The sequence below is a fragment of the Megalobrama amblycephala genome, linkage group LG1 (assembly GCF_018812025.1).
Source record: "Megalobrama amblycephala isolate DHTTF-2021 linkage group LG1, ASM1881202v1, whole genome shotgun sequence".
Lineage (NCBI taxonomy): Eukaryota > Metazoa > Chordata > Actinopteri > Cypriniformes > Xenocyprididae > Megalobrama > Megalobrama amblycephala.
The window spans coordinates 26,680,654-26,698,371 of NC_063044.1; the positions used below are offsets into that span (position 1 = coordinate 26,680,654).

At 45.6% G+C, this 17,718-nt stretch overlaps 1 pseudogene; it reads left to right on the forward strand.

The window, feature by feature from the left end:
* The window catches only part of LOC125264036, a 47,988-nt pseudogene that overhangs the window by 15,235 nt on the left and 15,035 nt on the right, over positions 1 to 17,718 (forward strand).

The following is a 17,718-nucleotide window of genomic DNA, read 5'->3' on the forward strand; positions in this document are numbered from 1 at the left end:
TGGCGAACTGAATCGCGTAGCCGAGTCTGATTGTCCGAAGGAGCCAACGGGACGGGTTGGGAAGGCGTAGCCACGCCCCCAAGCTCCGTACGAGTGGAACCATCCGGACAACAGAAGTACCCACGGGGGGGCAGCATGGAGCACTGTGGCCCAACTCGGGAGGCAGTGCGTCCCGAAGTCGGGGCTGTGAGTGGGGTCCACTCACATGGCTCAGAGTGGGCAGGGTGGCGTGGGAAGGCAGTGCGTTCCCGGGGCGCCAAGACCCTGCCCGTGGCGAAGGAAGGAGTGGCTGAGAGAGAGGGAGCGAAGGCTCGCTCACCCCCAGCGCAGACCTTCTTATATGACCCAGAGGTTTCAGAAATTGCTCTTTTATTGAATGTGTGGGTACCTTGCGGCCAGCGGCGGAACAGAAGGAAAAAACAACACAGGATTTTCCCCCGGGCCCTCTCCCGGGGGAAGGAGCGGTGCGGTCACCGTCTACCAAGCAGCTTCCGAAACCTCCGGGTCTCCCGTCTCAGGGCCGCTTCTTCGCCTTCTTCTTTTTCTTAGAAGGCGGTTTGGCGGTCTGGGCGGGGGGCGTGGCCTTCCTGCGGGTGGCTCGAGGAGGATGGGAGGGTTCCGACCTCACAGGAGCCTGAGCCGCAGGGGGACGCCCTCGGCGAGGAGCAGACGGAGGCACAGCCCGAGGCGGATTGGTGGCATCATCACGCCTGGGCAGGATGTGCTTGATGGCCTCCGTCTGCTTCTGCACCGCCGAGAACTGCTGGGCAAAGTCCTCGACGGTGTCGCCGAAGAGGCCAGCCTGGGAGAAAGCGAGCTTTGTCGACCTCCCTCATCTCAGCCAGGTCCAACCAAAGATGCCGTTCCTGGACCACCAGGGTGGACATCGTTTGACCCAGGGCGCGTGCCGTGACCTTCGTCGCCCGGAGGGCGAGGTCGGTCGCGGCGCGCAGCTCTTGGAGCAACCCTGGTTCAGCACCTCCCTCGTGCAGGTCCTTCAGGGCTTTAGCCTGATGGACCTGCAGAATAGCCATGGCGTGCAGGGCAGAAGCCGCCTGTCCAGCAGCGGAGTAAGCCTTGGCCGCGAGAGCGGTCGTGGTCTTACCCGCTTTGGACGGGAGACGCGGACGATTCCGCCAGGTGCACCGCAATCGCACGTTCCACCTGCGGGATGTCCACGTAACCCTTGGCGGCTCCTCCATCGAGGGTAGTGAGAGTGGAGGAGGCAGAAGACCGAAGTCTGGCAGTGTGAGGTGCCAACCAGGTCTTCTGGAGCTCCTCATGCACCTCCGGGAGGAACGGTACTGGGGCGGGACGCGGCTGAGCGCTACGCCCCGACCCCAGAAACCAGTCATCCAGCCGCGAGCGCTCGGGACACGGTGGAGGGTTCCACTCGAGCCCGATGCCCGCGGCGGCCCGGGCAAGCATGGCTGTCAGCTCAGAGTCCCCTCTGACTGAGCAACCGCCCCAGAGGGCGGAAGCTCGGAGTCATCGTCGGACTCTGAACCATTCAGCCCACTCCCCGATGCAGCGATCGGCATCCGATCCTCTTCCGGAGCGCCGAAAGTGACGTGGGGCACCCCCGAAGAGGGCCCCGCGACAGCAGACAGCATCTCAACGGCACATGGTGTTGTTGAGGAGTGGGAGGTTCGTGGGGACGGACCCGACGAAGTGGCTCCCACTGTGATCCTCAGATCTCCCAGAGCACTAGCCTGGCCGGTGGCCGCTACAGCCGCCGGCGCTGGGTAGTGACAGAGGGGCCTCTCACTTCCGTGTTAAAGAAGGAGAGGCGCGATCTCAACACCAACATGGACATGCCCTCGCAGTGAGGGCATGTACCATCCACGAGCGCTGACTCAGCGTGCGGTCTACCCAGACACGTGAGACAGTGGTCGTGGCCGTCAGAAGAGGTCAGGAAACGACCGCATCCAGAAACACACGGACGAAAAGACATCTTGAAAAAGACGCTGATCGCCCGTGCTTGCTCTTTCAGTATACCTCACCAGCCGAAGCACCCAGGGATGAGTGTAGCACCGTCCTGTGGGCAGCGCGCCGTCACACCCACCGCTGAGCGTGCCTTTCCCACCAGCTGGAGAGACTCGAGCAGCCACCAGAACCAGAACAAAAACAGCGAGGTAGCAATTAAAATTGCTGTTTTTAGGACCGTGTCCTATAGCAATTATAATTGCTGTTTTTTGCTCTATTTAGAAATTCACCCTTTAGAGGTGAAGTGCGCAGATCCGATGCGATCGGCTCCGAAGCAAAAGTATGAATGAAGGTGAGTATGCCGGCCCTATTTATACCCGGATGCCGGGGGAGGGGCCCGGCATGTAAATCTCACAGGCCAATTCCCATTGGCTTGTTTTGTATCCTTGGAGGTGATTGGGCTCCCTAGCGAGACCCCATTACGTCAGTATCGACGTAACGTCGAACGTGACTGACTGAATGGGAACATGTCATGCCTCGTATCATTGTAAAGCTCTCAGTCTCATTAACAGCGTGGTCTAATCCAAATATGGACATTTCCTTTGTAGAAATAACCAACTGCAAAAGTTTGCTGGGGAATCTACAGCCGAAAACCACATCTGATTGATCGATGTGAATTTCCAACTACGTGATTGGTTCTCAGGCGTCACGCTTCCTTGTTTATTCTGCGCCTGAGAGAAAATGCCGACAACACCGAAATCAAAATACGGCAACAGCTGTCACTTGCAAGAGCTAGTAAAATGAAAGTAAACAACAGATTAGACGATGAAACCCCATCAGCGAGTGTCTCATCGCGTAACCTATTGTTTGGAAAGGGAAAGAGTGTGTTGGAGGGATTGGGAATGACAGCCGCGCCACACAGGAATGGCTCATAATTCACGTCACACGATTGTATGAATTAGTCATGTGTTTGTGTTGTCCTAACTGTGCTGGATCAGGGCTGAAAATTAACATCGATCCACAGAATCATGGGTTCTGTAGTAGTGTGTTGCTGGAGTGTAGTCTGTGTGAGAGAGATAGGTACTGCAGAAGTTTGCAGTTTTTTGTGACTGCTGTTATGTGTGTTTGTTATGGTAGTTCTCTTCAGCTTAAGGCTATTGTTATTAATAATTTATTCATTTATCAATTTCCATGTGTTTTAAATATTCCATAATACTGATATTAATAAACTGAATATATATTTTGTTTGTAGGTCGGGGGTTTCAATAGAAATAAATGAACTTATACAATATAAAAACTTTAAAGGCCGTTTTCTCAAAATGAGTTTTTTCTCACACTCAGAGTCAGATATATCCACTTCAGTAGCACCTACAAGCACCAACTTTTACAGACTTATACTTAACTATATTCTGAAGGCTTTTACAGAGGGATTTGTTGATATATCATTCCTATCCTGAATTATAGGTCATTTTACTCAAAAAAAAACATGGCGAAAATAGTTTTTTTAAGGCTATTGTCAGTATTCTCTAATTTACTAAAGCACAAAATAAGATATCCAGAATCCCTTCTGTAAAAGCCCTTTCATCTAATATGTCAACAAATATAACCAAAAATTTTAAACCTGGACCATTCCAATTTTCAGATTTTGTTTTTGGAAATGTATGCAAATGAGCATATATTTAAGTATATAAGGCCTCATTTGCATATTAAAACATAAATTTACACAAAATTTGTAATACATTTTTTTCTTATGTTTATGCCAGTAATAAACTGGAGAAGTTTCACAGTGATGTCTTTTAATTTAAAAAAAATCCCTATTCACCTGTAGTGTCTAGCCTTTAGCTGTCTTCAAGCCACGTTTCATTTAGAAGCATAAAATTCAGGTTGTTTGTGGTTAAGTCATTGACTAGAAGTGATTTATTTTTAAGTGAGCTGATGTTTAAAAGTGCTAACTTAACAGTCTTACTTTCTGTCTCCACAGTAATCTTAGTTTGATGTGTAATAGGCAGCAAATTAGACAGGTTTGCCATACGGCTTGAGAAGTCCTTAGACTTTCTGTCATGTCATAGAACAAAAATAGTGAAATCAACAGGCACACTGGGTTCCCGCTTGTCCTGTAAACATTTGACAAAGTTACTGTTATCATAGTGGGGACCCCACACATCTCACTGAGAGCTGCTATTAGTTGTTTTTGGTTCACCTAGAGCAGATGGAGGAGGGTGTGGGCCCTGGTGTTGTGGCAGAGGCCGAAGAGCTCTCACAGGAGGAGGGGAAGGAGGGCAAGCTGGAGGGCCCACAGGCTTTGGTGGTTGTGGGGCTTGCCACTTTTTTGTTGATATCTGGAGGCTTGCAGCAAAACAGTGGGAGAGTTTGGTTCCAGCATACACCAGTTCCTTCATTTTCTCTGAGAAGCACAGAAAATGGGATGCTGGAGAGAGGGATAACATGTCCAGTAAGGGGCTGGTGTTACCGGATGCTTTAACATGTTGTCCTGGCATCCCTGGCTGTTTTCCCGAAAGTTGTCAGAGTCTTGAAGCTGTTCTAACATGTCACAGTCTATCTACGGTGAGCTCTGTTGGCAGGGCTCAGTCGGGATTGTGTCAATGAGCAGTGGTTGTTGTGGCTGCGTGGTGTTATCATTGTCCTTGTGGGATGTGTCAACCGCATTTCCATTTAGGTGCTGAAGTGAAGTTCTGTGGTCATTCATACTCTGTCCAGGTGTATGTGTGCCATTCAGGTTGAGTGGATTGGCACACACTGCTGAAGGATGATGGAGAGAGAAGTGGATATTGTCCTTTAGCACTCTTGCACCAAGTTTGTTTGAGTGCAGGCCATCCTGTTTAAAAATTTGTCTCTGACTCCAGAAAAGATTGAAGTTGTCAATGAAGGTCAGTCCCTTTATGTTGCAGGTTTTTTGCAGCCATGTATTAAGCCCAAGCAACCATGAAAACCTATTTGTTCCTCTTGCTTGGAGTGGTCCACTGATGAATGACTGAACTTTCAGTCTTCTAAGTGTTTCAAAAAGTTAATTAAATTCCTTCTTAAGGAGTTCTCACTGCTCTTTGCTGAGGGCGTCCATGATGCTCTATTGTGTATTTCGTCTGGTTTGGTAGTACCACAAGTAATTTTGTTTCAAGAACTTCAATCCTTTGTAGATGTCTGTGGCAGTTTGTGCAGCAGAAAGATTCTTCAATTAGAGGAGGCATTTTCTTTCTAATCCTTTTGTCATGGGTGTTTTGGTTCGTGTTCATGTTTTGGTTTCCATGTCTTTTATTTTGTAGTTTGTTTCATGTTGCTTGTTTTTGTCATGCTTCCCTTCCTCCTCATGTTCTCCCTTAGTCTATGTGTCATGTTCTCATTGGTTGTTTATGGTCATGTGGTTTTCAGTTCTGTTCTGTTATTGGTTCTCTTGTTCCTTGTGTCACTTCCCCATTGGTTGTCCTAGTCATGTGTTCCATCAGTTCTTGTATTTATAGCCATTGTCTTCCCCATGTTCCTTTGTCGTGTATTGTAAATGTAACCTGCTGTCGGTAAGTGTTTTCATCAAGTCTGTTCAAGTCAGGTCTGTTCATGTTCATGTCTGCACTAGCCAAGTCAAGCCAAGTCAAGTCATGTCAAGCCACGTCTAGCCACGTCTGTGTTCATGTTCCTGTTTGTATTTTGGATTTATGTCATTAAAACTGCACTTGGGTTCTACTTCACTCACCTCCAGTGGACTCCCTACGTTACACCTTTGACTGTAGGCAGCTGTGTTTTCCCTTCTGTACTATAATACATTAATTTGATTAAATTAGTTATTTTAATTATAATTTTAAAAATAATTAAATGTATAAAAACATTTATATTAAAGAATTATATTATTTCTGTAATAACTTCTTTTTCACCAGGAATGTACGTGTCAAATAATAGAGTTTGTGGCATTAAATAATTAATATGAGAAGAATGTAGCTGATTTTGTGAGTTAATGGAGATAAGTCAAGTCAACAAGAGCCACACCGATCTGATATAGAGCAGGTTATTGGCTGAAGTGTGGAGCTGATGAGTTTTGATTTCTGTTTTCTCTAGAGTTTCCAGTCTCTCTCAGCACCTCCTGAATCTACAGATGAACCCGATGATCCCTTCAGTTCTCTCTTCTCTTTTGATGGCATGAGAGAATCTGTCCATCAGCTGAGAGACAAACTGGAGGATTTATGCAAAGAGATTAAGAAGATCTCTGACAGAGGTAAAGTCCTACGCCTCGTTTATAAAGACGTGCATAGAAAGATCCTAAATGTGAATGTATGACAGTTTCTGAAATGTTCCTGCGATTTATAAAACATCCATTTGCACAAAAAATGCTCTTAAATGCATCCTATTTTATAAATCACAGTTCATCTTAAATTCAAGTTTAAAGTGAACAAGCGTACAATATCCACCTGCAGTATGGTCATAAATATCCCTTGATGGTTCAGAAGTATGGCACTCATGATCATGAGCAAGTGTTTATTTATATACATGACGTGAATGAAATCCATGGAATTTTGAATCAAATCCGATACATGTGTTTTATAAATGAGGCAACTGGAGATTCATCTGCTCTCAGAAATGAGTCCTTCATCATCTAATATACAACTTCATATTAGAAATGTCTTAGAAATTAATGTATTTCATCTTGTTATTTCTCTTCACACTGTTCATGTCTGTTTATTTCCACAGTCACATTCACCAACATGAATCCCAAGACCAGGAATGACTTCCTACAGTGTAAGTCACTAAGAAAACAAACAGAAAAAAAAAAAAAAAAAAAAAAAACTCATGACACAGTTTGGTCAGGCAAAAACAAGAAGGGGGTCTAATTTCAGCATTTTTATTTATTAAAAAAAAAGAAAAGAAAAAAAGCAGATAATCCATAACTGTAAGGGATCTATGAGGGAGGACTCAAAAGCAGGATGAGTGTTGACAGGTTTGTTGACAAGACAAGTTCACGCCACCTCGTATTTTCCAGAATCTTGAGATTACAACACGTGATGTTATATTCTGAGCTGTTCATGTCCTTGGACTGGGAATTATGCGTTTCCATGGCACCACTATCAACGCCTATGAATCTACAGCAGTCAGGTGGTACAGCGGCCATGTGGTACATCTGGGAGCTTTCAGAAAACTCCCAACTTACAAGCTGTAATTACGAGCTCTACAAGGACGTGAACGCTTTTTACAAGCTAGAATCTCGTAACTACAGGAATTATGAGGTCGCATGAATGCACCTACAATCCAAACAGTAGGTGGGGATGAGGCAAGATGACAGGCAGGCTGAGAAAGAGTGGCCACTGAGTCTAACCCAGGATGACAGTAGGTTGGGGAGCAAAGATGGTTTAGCAGTGTAAGACCAGAGAGAAAGAGCGTAGCCCAGGCAGGAACACACAGCTCAAGTGAATAGTTACTCAAGATCTCGCAGGTACTGCACAGGTCTTGCTGCTTGGTAGACAGAGAGAGTGGCCAGGGAAACTCAGTCTGCTGGACAGGACTAGGAGAGAACAGAGACACAGCAAACAAGACAAGACAAGACAAGACATGACAGATGGCTAAAACAAAAGATAAGCTTTAAATGGAGAAACAGCTACAAAAGTAATAAGTTAAATAAAGAGAACTAGCAAAATAATAAACAAGAGACTGGTTAAGAAACAATAAAGAAAAACTAACTACAGAAGAAAACTAAGAACTAAAGTAAATGCTGAAATCACAAAAGGGAAAAATAATAATTAATAGCAAGGATACTCTGGAATGAGGCAGAACAGGACTAGACTAGAATAACAGGAAGAACTTTAAGGAACTTATGCAAATAACACTATAGATACTAGCAACAGGAAAAGTATGAGGTAGCATAGAATTACACTGAGGCACAAGGTTTAATGAACTGGCAAAGGCAAGAGGGAAAGAGGGCACAATAAGCAGTGAGCAAAGAACATGAGGAACAGGTGACAACACACTAACGAGGACACAACAAAAAAGGGAGCAGGGAACATAAGACACAGGTGAGCACACTCATACAAACGAGGATTGAACAATGACTAAACAAGAGGGAATTGTAATTGGAAACAGGAACAGAAGATCGCCAACACAAACACAGTCAGAGCCATGCGCTCAAGCATAACACAAACAAAGACACATTAAACAAAGACAAGACAGACAGAACTGTCAGAGGAGGACCCTGACAATAATGATGAAGATCACAGGAAAACATGTGGCAGCATAAACAACACAAGACCAAGAACTTACCAATCTGAGGCCTATATACTGTATACAGAGTGTGAACAAAAGGAGCTAAATGAAATGCCGGTCGAACAAAACAGTAACCATAGAAACAAACTGGTAAATGTTAGGAAACTAGATCAGTTAACAATGACAAGGAACACAGGCAAACAGAAACAGAACTGAACCAAAACAAAATGAAACTAAACCTAAACATCATGTTGTTCCTGAAGAAGGTGAAATGAATCATGATATAAGAGTTCCCTTTCATATGGTCACGTTTGACGTACATCAGAAGTGAACCGACGAATTGGGATATCACCAGAGAGCACTATCACCTTTGAGTGAAACTAAACAAGCCAATGGAATTGCCGTGTGACATTTGCATAGCACGCACCGCCCCCGGGTATAAATACAGAAGCGGATGCCAGTCGCGGACGTGGCGCCCAGCCCGCTCAGACCCCAGCCAAGCCAAGAGAACAAGGAAGCGGTCCTGAGACGGACGACCTGGAATGTCAGCTCTTCGGGAGATGATGCCTGCATCTCTCCCCCCCCCAAGGAGGGCCAGGGGGATTTTCTGTGTTGTACTGTCCTGCTGCTGGCTCTCCAGAGTCCAGCGGTACCCACATTTTCACAAAAAGAGCTGTTTCCCAATCCTCCAGGTTCCAAGAGGACACGGCTGGCAGTGTGCGGTGCTACGCCTCGCCGTTCTCAGCCCCCCCTCACCTCACCAGTAGGTCCCAGTGTGCATGGCGAGGCTGTCTCCCTTGTGCCATCTCTCATACACACTGCCACCTCACAGAGTCCGACCCCACTTCGGGCCGCTATGCCGTCCGAGTCGGGTCCCAGTACTCTGCCTCACTGCCCCACGCCAGGTACGTTTGTGGTGCCTTTGGTCCTGCTGGTTTGGAGTCTGGAAGCCTGATTATCACTTCCCAGCCCGTCCTGCTGGCTATGCGACTTGACTATGCAATTCAGTTCGCCCGCCATCCCCTGGTGTTCAGGGAGGTGGCCATTGTTCCCCTCAAGGAACAGGGCATTCGCATTCTCAACTTCCTCAACAACAGGCGATTAAGAGAACACAGGGACATGACATTAGCTCACCTCAGTCGTTTGGGTCTTCGGGTCAATTGGGACAAGAGCAAACTTGCCCCTGGACAGGTGATCTCTTATCTCAGTATGGAACTGGACTAGGTCGCCCAGACAGTGCGCCTCACAAAGGAGCGTATCCAGTGAGTGTTGAACTGCCTGAGTTCACTCAAGCGCAGGACAGCGGCCCTACTGAAACTTTTTCAGAGGCTCCTGGGGCATATGGCATCCGCTGTCACAGTCATGCCGCTCGGATTGCTTCACATGAGGCCGCTTCAGCACTGGCTTCACTGCCAGGTCACGAGATGTGTGTGGCAACGCAGCACACACCGTGTTCCTGTAACACCGAATTGCCGTCGCACGCTCGCTCACTGGTCAGACCCTTTATTCCTGTGGGCAGGAGTTCCCCTGGAACAGGTGTCCAGGCATGCTGTGGTCTCCACAGATGCCACCACCACCGGGTGGGGAGCCATTTACAATGCAAATATGCGTTTCCCACAGTGAGCCTTCATGCACAGCTCCTGTGTAAAATCAGGGAGGATGAGGAGCAAGTCTTGCTAGAGGCTCCGTATTGGCCCACTCTGACCTGGTTTTCGGAACTGACGCTCCTTGCAACAGCTCCTCCTTGGCCCATTCTTGTGAGGAAAGACCTTCTGACTCAGAGACGGGGCACCTTCTGGCACCCGCGTCCGGACCTCTGGAAACTCCATGTCTGGTCCCTGGACGGAACACAGAGTTTCTAAGTGATCTATCACAGTCAGTTGTACACTATCAATTCTGCTAGAGCTCCTTCTTCGAGGAACTTCTATACTCTGAAGCGGAACCTTTTCGCCGAATGGTGTTCCTCTCACCGAGAGGACCCCCGATCATGTTCGGTCAGGTCAGTGTTTTCCTTCCTGCAAGAGGGCTTGGAGCAAAGGCTGTCTCCCTCCACCCTCAAGGTGTATGTTGCCGCTATTGCTGCACATCAAGATGCAGTCGATGGTAAGTCTTTGGGGAAGCATGACCTGATCGTCAGGTTCCTGAGGGGGGGCAAGGAGACTGAATCTGCCTCACCCTCCCTCTATACCATCTTGGGATCTAATCTGGTACTTACATCTCTCCGGGGTCATCCATTCGAGCCTTTGCAGTCAGTGGAGTTAAAAGTAATGTCCCTTAAGACCGTCCTCCTGGTTGCATTGGCCTCAGTCAAGAGGGTAGGGGAACTGCATGCATTTTCGGTCAATGAATCGTGCCTGGATTTCGGGCATGGTGACTCTCGCATTATCCTGAGATGCTGGCCTGGATATGTGCCCAAGGTTCCTACCACTTCATTCAGAGATCAGGTAGTGAACCTGCAAGCGCTGCATTCGGAGGAGACAGACCCAGCCCTGGCTTTGCTCTGTCCCGTCCACGCTCTGCGCTTGTATGTGGACAGAACGCAATGTTTTAGGACCTCAGATCAGCTTTGTCTGTTATGTAGGCCAGCATAAGGGAAAGGCTGTCTCCAAGGAGAGGATGGCCCACTGGATAGAAGATGCCATCGCCTTGGCTTATCAGCCTCAAGATGTGCCTTGCCCGCTAGGGTTAAAGCTCACTCCATTAGAGGAGTTGCCTCTTCCTGGGCGCTGGCACACGGCGTCTCGCTGACAGATATCTGTAGAGCTGCGGGCTGGGCGACACCCAACATATCCGCTAGATTCTATAGCCTTCGTGTGGAACCAGTATCTTCCCGTGTACTTGCTTCCAGTAGCTGGAAATGTGAAGGACCCATTCTAGTGTCTGCTTGCTATGCCATTCCCTCCCCCTGGGCAGGATACGTGCATCCATTGCTCCAGTGAGTTCCCCGCCTGGCAAACCCTGTCAAGTTCCTCCGCCTCCCCTTGCGGCTTGGACATTGCGGAGTGTCTGATGCTAGGCCAAACGTCCGTCACTGATGTTGATGTTTGGCTGGGTGCCATATGTCGTGACCCCTCCACGTGAGTGGTCCCATATGTGTATTGTCCACTGTCAGACTCCCTACGGCAAGCCCGTGTCTTTCCCTTAGCAGAGTCAGCTCTGCTGTCACCTGTCAGATGAGTCTCCCCCTAACTCTAGGCTGGAGCCATCCCATGAGCCATCCCCTGCAGGGTAGGTTGTAGCCTCCGCAGCGTCCCCTATGTGTTCGCAGTGTTTTCTAAGTCTTACAAAGTAGGTCTTGCAGAACAGCAGTAGACACTCTCAGTGTAAGCTCACCCCCTTCTCCGCCCCAAGGTGCGCCGAGTGGCTGGAGCTTACGCTGGGCGCTGGAAGGTGTCAGTAACTGTGGCATTTTATTTGGGATCCCAATTCGTCGGTTCACTTCTGACGTACGTCGAACATGACTATCTGAAAGGGAACGTCTCAGTTACATTTGAAACCCTCGATCACTGAAGGAGGGAAAGGAGACGTATGTCCTGTCACCACAGTTCCTGTGCCTTCGCTGTAGTGCAGACTCAAGTTGTCTCCTCAGCGAAAAACAGAGTGCGACTGCATCCGCTTCTGTATTTATACCTGCCTTGCGGGGGCAGTGCGTGCTATGCAAATATTGAACGCCAATTCCATTGGCTTGTTTAGTTTCACACGAAGGTGATAGGGCTCTCTGGCGATATCCCAATTCGTCGGTTCACTTCTGATGTGCGTCTCTGTTCCCTCCTTCAGGGAACGAGGGTTACTTAAGTTACCGAGACGTTTTATAATTGATCATGTAAATGATGATTTGCACAGGATATCTGATCAGCTGTACTGACACTAATGATACATTGAACATTGAGCCATGAAGAGTTCAGATACATTAAAAGATCAGATTCATAATGATTCTGATTCTGATGTGTTTTCTCTCCATCAGATTCCCATCAGCTCACTCTGGATCTGAACACAGTGAATAAACACCTCCGTCTGTCTGAGAGGAACAGATTGATTACTGTCTCTGACACAGTCCAGCCGTATCCTGATCATCCAGACAGATTTGATCAGAGGTGGCAGGTGTTGTGTAGAGAGAGTGTGTGGGGACGCTGTTACTGGGAGATTGAGTGGAGTGGGAATTATGTGGGTATATCAGTGTCATATAAGAGCATCAGCAGGAAGGGAGGGGGTAATGAGTGTGCGTTTGGACATAATGATCAGTCCTGGAGTTTGTTCTGCTCTTCCTCCAGATACTCATTCATACACAATCAGATACGCACTGATCTTTCCTGCAGTGTCCATCAGCTCTAGAATAGGAGTGTATGTGGATCACAGTGCAGGAACTCTGTCCTTCTACAGCATCTTTGACACAATGAGCCTCATCCACACAGTCCAGACCACATTCACTCAGATGCTCTGTCCTGGGTTTTGGGTTGGTTCGGAATCATCAGTGAAACTGTGTTGATGTTTCAGAATAAACTGTATAGAGATTTTACCCATAATAATTTGAGCTTCATGATAAATCAGTAACAGTGAGATGATACAGAGTCTCTTATTTTCTCTTCATTACATTAATACAGATGAACTTCTGTGTGTTTCTGTTTGTGTGTACGTGCATGAGTGCTTGTATGCGTGTGTTTGTGTGTGGGATGAAGAAGCGCTTTCTGAGATTTGAGATATTGGGTCATAAGTGATGGAAAACAGGAACTCTTTAGATTAAATAAACTTTTGTGACTCAACGTTTGGTAAAGATGTTGATGCAAAATAGTTCTTTCCAGATATGAAGAAATTTATAGTATCAGTGTTGTTGTGAAAAACAGTGAGCTCTGAAGGTCTGGTAACACTTTCATTAATAAATCATTAACAAAAATTATATAACACAAGAGATAATTAGTTTGAATATATTCAAATAGCTAGAAATATGTGATAATGTGCTTGTTAATGTTTATTAATAGACTTATTAAACATTACATAATAATTAACAGTCATTATTTAATGTAAATTAAAGTGCTTACAATTGTCATTAAACTTTCCATTCATATGATCATGCACTTCTTGAACATCTTCAAATGTCGTTAAACTTCAGTTCATATTTTAATGCTCTTTTTTACATTTACAAATGAACAAATGCATAAAGCTGTTTAGCTATGAGAGATCTGGATGTTCAGCAGAAAATTGAACAGTATAAGAATGACTGGTCCTACTTTCTATAGTAGACTTAACTACTTTGTGCTTGCTTAAAAAAATAATTGTTAGGTATGTACTTGTGTTCGGGTTCTTTTGCAAAACACTCCATTGAGGTGTGATACGGGTGAGGTTCAGGACAGGTTTGGTGGTACGGGCAGGTTTAAGGGTTTAGTTCAGGGGTCAACAGTGTACAGGGGTCAGTTTGATCACTATAAGGGAACACTGTTCAAACTGTTTATATTACATTGTTTTGATAAATGAACAAGTATTTTCTTGAAAAGTTGATCTGTTTTCTCCTGCTGATGTATGATTTAAGGAATATGCTGTTTAAGGTATGTTAAGTGTTGAGGCAATAAAAACATGTTTGCATCAAAATTACAATTATGTGGTGGTGTTATTTCTTTATCAATCGTTTAGTTAAACTTAACACAAGCGTTTTTACAGTACAGTCCAATGGCCATAAAAGGTACTGTAATGACTGAGACAAATCAGACACAGTTATTTGTTAGTTAACCAATAGTTTTAAGCTTCACTCTGGGGTCTGGCTTCCATCCCCCAAGAAGTTCTCAGTTACAAGTTTTATTGCACCAATAAACGTGCATCTTTCCTGCGTTGCTGGAGGGAGGAGCCATGGAGGAAGACAGCAGGATGACGTCATGGCGATGGCAGGAGGCGATGTCGATGTGGGATATGGAGCTCACCACGTAGCCAGAGAGCTGATGACGGGACAGGACACTGATGACCTCGATGAAAGTGATGGAGCCACAGCAACAACCCCCTGAGGTGGAAGCAGGGATCCGGAGGGCTGAGGTTGAGCTGGAGTGACCAAGGGAGGAGGTGGAGCTCAGGACAGACGGAGAGACTGGAGTGGCATTAGCAGCTGTAGCTGGAAGGGAGGCAGACTTTAGTGGTGATCTGACAGATCTTAACATCGGGTCTACTACCTTGGCCCCCAGGTCGGCGCTGTTGGAAGCCCATTTGCATCCTTGGGGAAATACAGGCAAGCAGGAATGGGTAGATTCGTTGGAGGGGTATGTGGAGGGAACTGGCGGAAAGTGAGCTGACCAGGCCACGTGTGTTTCTGATGGGGCTGGATGAGGAGGATACTTTCTTTCTTTAACTTCTTCCACTTCAAAATTAGAACCATTTAAATAGAGAATTAGATTAATAGACTCGACTAGAGAGAAATAACAGGCAGGTTCGCTATAGCGAATAGTACCCTCAACCAGACCCATAAAACAAGCACCGAGGGGGAGCATCTGGCCAGCACACCCGACAAGAGAGCTCAGAAAACTCCTCCACATACATCTCCAATGAACGACCATTCTGCCTGAGACCCCACAGGCGGTCCACAGTCGAGATGGTGTTATTGGGGTCAGCGGGATCAGATGGGAGGAGAACATGGGCCATGGTGCTGCTGTTTGCTGCTGTGTTGGTCTGGTCTTCTGTTACGGACAGACACTCAGGAGACACAGAGGTATACGTAGATGGAGGTTTATTGACAAACAGCAGGTGAATGACAGTAATGCAGTTAAGTGAACTGGTGATATGAACGTGGTGGGATGGTAACTGGATACTGACTCAGTTCTTTGTCTTATAGATGATGGAATAGTGCATGGATGGATGATCATCAACGGAGTGCACACAGGATGGAGGTAAGTAGACATACACAGACGTAGGTGTACGAAGACAAAGGGGAGTGGAAACAGTAGGTACTGGAAACACTGGAGACAATCATAGAAGAGGTCCTTTATGTGTGAACACATCAACGAGACCGGACAACTGAGTGAGGTGAGTAGCGTGCTTAAGTAGTCCTGTGATTGAGTGCTGATCCGAAGCAGGTGCGAGTGATGGGCTGATCAGGAGTGGTGATTTCTTATTTTCAAATCTCCCTCTTGCTTGTTCTCCCTCCTTGACAGTCATACGCCCCCTAATGCTGATTGGTTAGACATTTGTTGTTGGTGTCAGCCCGACTAAATTCCAAACAGTGTTTTTGAAATTCTACTAAATCTATCTTTAACTGCATGAAAAGTAAGTCATTTTAATTAATGCATTGAATTTAAATCCACAGCTTAATGCAAGACTGTTGGCATCAGCCACCTTGGCCACTGGTTACCTTCAGCCACTCGTCATCTCCTCTAATGCAATGTTGTGTGGATAACTCTTGGGTCTTCCACTCTCCAGCTTCACCCAATCAAGTGGATCCCATAACTCCGCCTCCATCATCTGTGCCTATCGCTCCATTGCTCGACGTGTCGGTTCTGCTTTGGCTCCTCCCTCAATCGGCTCCACTAAAGACCATTGTCCTCACGGCTTCACCAGTCTCCCTCATCCCTCCAACTCCACCTTAGTCAGTCATCATTCTGCCTGTGCCACAGATCTACAGGCCATCAGCTACGCTTCATCCCTCTACCCCTTTGGCTCCAGTCTCAGCCTTCCCTGTGGCTCCACCTTGGTCCTCAGTCGCCCCGGCTCCGCCCCAGTCCTCTGATACTCTGTCTCCACCTCTTGCATTTGCTCCTCCCTGGCTCCTTCCGCTGTCTGCTCCACCCTGGTGCCTCCTGCTGGTATCACTGCTGGTCTTTGGTCTTTCACTGGCCCCTCGCCCACCTCCAGAACCTCTGCCCTCCCTCCCTCCCTCCTTCCCTCCTTCCCTCCCTCCCTTTGTTGAACTGTTACAGCACAAGGCCGCACCTTCACCTCTAAGTGGCAAGACGGTCATTTGTCTATTCAGAATTGCTATTGATTTATAAGGCCATGAATGGTTTAGTTCCTGTGTATTTAACCTTCTATCTTCTATCGCCCTACAATCCATCACACTATTTAAGGTCACAAAAAAAGAGCATTTTTGCATTTGGCTCCTAAACTCTGCAATAGGCTTCCGAGGCTCAGGGCTCGGACACACTCACAGTTTAAGCCTAGATTAAAGACACATCTCTTTAGCCAAGCGTTCACATAATGTATCTCATAACCTTACACTCCAGTTATATCAGATCAAAAGCACGTCTATTGCTTGAAATGTTATGAACAGCAGCTAAGCTAATTATATTCCATTTGCTTTTTTCTTTCTACCTCGCAATCAACATACAATACTGACAAATTTTCCCTATATTGTAATAATTATGATCACAACTTATATAATTTCTTTAACTCATTGCCTACCAATGACTGAATTTTTCGTCAATTATGAGTCATTTCCTCACCACTGATGGAATTTTTTGGCTTTCCATGTTTTCACTGTAATACGCCCTTATGAAATTTAATCATGGTTTTGCTTTTAAAAAAAACATGGTTACTAATAGTTACCACAAATTAACTATGGTTTTGCTGTACATATATAAATGGTAATCAGTTCGCCAAAAAACATGGTTACTACACTTTTACTATAAAAAAAATTATGTTAATTTTTCAGGTGGTACGGGGTGCTATTACGCATCTTCTGAAAGAGTACAGAATCTCCGGATAAAAACACAGGCAAAAAAAGAAGCAGAAACAAGCTATAAAAGCAAGCAATAAAAGTAGAAATGATCAAAAACGCTGGTGGTGGCTGGCAACTTTAGAATATTCTAAACTTTAGAAAATTAGCTGATTGTTTCTGCCTAAATGAATACATCATGTTAGCTATACCTGCATGATCTACAAACCTGATTCCAAAAAAGTTGGGACACTGCACAAATTGTGAATAAAAACAGAATGCAATGATGTGGAAGTTTCAAATTTCAATATTTTATTCAGAATACAACATAGTTGACATATCAAATGTTTAAACTGAGAAAATGTATAATTTTAAGGGAAAAATAGCATTGATGGTGCCTTTCCAGATGTGTAAGCTGCCCATGCCACACACACTCATGCAACCCCATACCATCAGAGCAGTGTTAATTTTGGCAGCCATTTTTTATTTAGTCTTACTCTTTATCTTCAGACGAAAATGCTCCTTAGTCTTAGTCACATTTTAGTCATTTTAGTCTTTCATATTTTAGTCTAGTTTTAGTCGATGAAAAGTCATCACATTTTTGTCAAGTCTTAGTCATTACTTTTAGTCAAACTACAGTTACCAACATTAATTTTGATAGCTATTTTATATGTAGTCTTTAGACAAAATAGTCATAATTTTTCTCTTTAGACCAATTAATTCAAGCTTATGAAATCAATGTAACAGGCTGTATTGACATTGCACTCTTAGCAGTAGCACTTGTGCAATTACATATTCTCTTTCAGTGGTTCTCAAACTTTCTAGAGTGTCGTACCCCTTGAGGGATTTAACATCCTTCTGTGTACCCTCTCTTTTCCACTTAGACTGCAGTTACACTTTTCCATTAAGGGACAATATTTTTTCCTTTATAAATACCTTTGTAAAATAAATAATGCCTTAAATATTTTTTT